The sequence below is a fragment of the Austrofundulus limnaeus genome, unplaced genomic scaffold (genome assembly GCF_001266775.1).
Source record: "Austrofundulus limnaeus strain Quisiro unplaced genomic scaffold, Austrofundulus_limnaeus-1.0 Scaffold359, whole genome shotgun sequence".
In the NCBI taxonomy this organism is placed as follows: domain Eukaryota; kingdom Metazoa; phylum Chordata; class Actinopteri; order Cyprinodontiformes; family Rivulidae; genus Austrofundulus; species Austrofundulus limnaeus.
This window is the reverse complement of record NW_013952761.1, coordinates 166,319-169,513: the sequence shown is the minus strand read 5'-3', so window position 1 is coordinate 169,513 and position 3,195 is coordinate 166,319.

Sequence of the window (3,195 nt, the reverse complement as noted above, 5' to 3'; positions counted from 1 at the left end):
TATATATATAAACTATAACTCAATGTGGCACAAAAAGTCAGTAAATTTGTGTTTGATGGATTAGTTCTTTGTTGTAATAATGCTACTGGCAGAAAATCTTATACTGTTGGAAAGCCTGTTAAATTTCCTTTTAAATGGTGCCACATTTGTCAGGAACATGCATTTGTGTGATGAGCAGTAGAGTTGAGTATGTGTATAGGGCACATTAAAAGTTTTCCAAAAAACTCTGCCAAACAGTTTATTTTGCTGTTGTTGTTTTTGAGATTTTGGCAGAGCTGCCTGCTATAAGACTTATCACCAAGTAGCATTGTTATGACAAAGAAATAATCTACCAAACACAGTTTTACTTACTTTTAGTGTTAAGTAAACATATTGTCAAGAGCACTTTGAATTACTGATGTTTCTGTTGTGTTTTTTTTTTCTATATAATTCAAAATTAAAGAAGAAAATACTTTACAACAGAAGCTAATCTGCACTRTGAGTTTGTTTCCCTAATAAGAAAAATTAACCTTATTTACCCTTACCTYACTTTAAAGCACCCTCACCATGTCTTACATGATGCAACCAAAACTATGATTGGCTGAGAAATCCTACCTCCATAGTCAGTTTTTCATATTTTCAGATTAGAGTTTTACTGATTTTTCTAAATGCAACACAGATTTCTGTTTATTTGAAAAAAAAATCTGATCTTGAAAAAACCCAGTTTCCTCCAAAYATACAGAAAGTGCATAAGGCTTGATTTCACACGCTGAGAACAGTGTGCTAGTACTCCCCATAATGAGATCAATGACCTTTTGGTGAAACTGGTGGAGTTCCCCTTTTTGTATGTCTTCCCAACCCCAAGTAGAAAATACCATGTAACYAGTGATGACTCAGCTTGTTGGGCTGTCACTGTGATCAAGTTAAGGTTGAATGCTTTTCTTCAGCAATTACCTCTGAATGAGCAAATATGAACACACTGTTTTATTTTTAATAATTTTTCATATCATAGCCACTGTCTTTTTAATATTATTATTTTTAGCAGCAATGTTCAGATGATTTTTAGACATTTGTGAAAAAGACTCAAGAGCAGAACGCTGCTTCATCTTTACTTATAAAAGTGTTGACTTTTCTAACTGATATCAAGCACAAAGGCAAACAGACATATTCACAAGCTATAAAGAAGTAAAATAGACAAAGAGATGTTCCCTTTAGGGTTAAAACCCCTTAAAGATGCACTCAGCTGATGCTTTTACCTCAAAACACTCTAACCATTTCCTCAGAGAATAAATTTGTTCCACTGAGGAAAAACACAACTTTCTACATGAACACAGCTAATAATAGAAATAACTCATCATGTGTTAAGTTATTAATCTGTGGGAGATACAGCAAAGCTTAGAGGATTTTAAAGGTCCTGATACATATAAAATGAAACTTTGTAATGCGTAGTATAAAAATGAAAGAAGCAGATGAAGACTTGGTTTGTCACTTGGACTGACTGAGATTTTTTTATATACTTTATTCAACTCATTTTCATTCAAGTGTAGAAACTGCTGGATCAGACTTACAGAACTGTCAAAATGTAATCAATTTTTGAGTGTTATTTATTATGTAATCCCCTTTTTCTGATATGTCTTCATGATACGTTCCTTCATCCTTCTGTTTTCTTTGTTTCCTGGTTCCTATTCAGGATCAGGAGGATGTGGTGCCTGGTTCACCGCTTCAGAGGGGTCAACCTGATGAGGTCCCCATCGCAGTTCAAGATGTTAAATGTATTTCCCATTGATCCAGCTAAACAGGTAACTGTTCATTTTAAATTCCTAGCTTTAGGMTGCAAAATTATCTACACTTTTTCTTTTTTTTTTCTTTTTTTTTTGTTTGTTTGTTTTGTTTTGTTTTTTCAAATTAGACTATAATGAGTAATATGTTGTTTTAACTTAAAAATATAAGTCAAAACTTTAAGTTAGATGAAGGGAAACTTAATTTATGAGAAGTTTGTGAGAATGTTTGATTGTCTACTTGTTAGCAAAATATTTCATTAACAAATATAGCAAGAATGACTTTAGAAATCAAMCCAATTCAAGATGGCCACCGCAGCTGAGCAATCATAGCAAACCCCAAAACTGATACAACTCAGTCAGTTTTATAGACACTGAGCTAATATTTGGTATTGCAGTAGCAGAGAATATTCTGAATAAACACTAACTTCTAACAGATCACCCAAGATCTTTGTTTAAAACTTAGGCATTAAATGTTGGAGTCGGTCTTGCCTGCTTGCTGACAAAATACCTCATGAATTGCTGAACAGATTGTAATGAAATCCTCAAAAAGTCAGTGCATACGCTACACCTGATAACTTTTGAAGTCAAGTAGATTCAAGATGGCCACMACAGCTTATCAACCTTAGCAAACACAAAAATATCTAYAACTTAATGAAGTTCACAGATAYTGAGTTACATTTTATTGTGGTAGCAGCTGAGATACATGATCTAAGCACTGAGATCACAGTAAAAGCTTTGTTTAAAACTTTGACATCTGAGGCATGAAAAGATGATACACATTACTTCAAGATAAACTGTTACTATCAATTTCCAGTTGATTCACAAACCATTAATTGTTGTTCAGTTACAGGAAATCTTTAAATTCCCTAAAATGTTAAACTGAGTGGACATTAAGTTTCTAACAAGCATTTATTTTACAGTTATATTGTTTTAACTAATACCTAATTTATTTTAATGTTTTACTCAACAGACTAAACATGTCCAAAGTGAAAAAATGCAAAAAAAATTAATGTAGTCCAATAACTATTAATACAGGGTGAGTCAAAAGACACAGGACMCCCTTTTATTTTAGAAAGATAAGATAACATGACATCTGATACACAACAAATAATGGGTAAGGAACCTATCTTTGGAAAAACTTGCCTTCAATCCAATATGGTGGATTTCAAGATGGCGCCTATGTTCTGGACATAGTCTAAAAGATAGTCCCCACCCTTTACGTCCTTGACGTTATTCAGATATTTAATTTAGCCCTTTCTTTCTGAAACAAAAACATATCCTGTGATGTTTGTCTCACCCTTTAAATGGTTTGCATAGGGGAAAACATATCTAAAATTCAAAATCTAAACAAATTAATCAAGAATGACATTTGAGTTTTTTACAACATATCCCTCTATTAATTTGCATACTCATTATAAAACTTGTTACCAGTAAC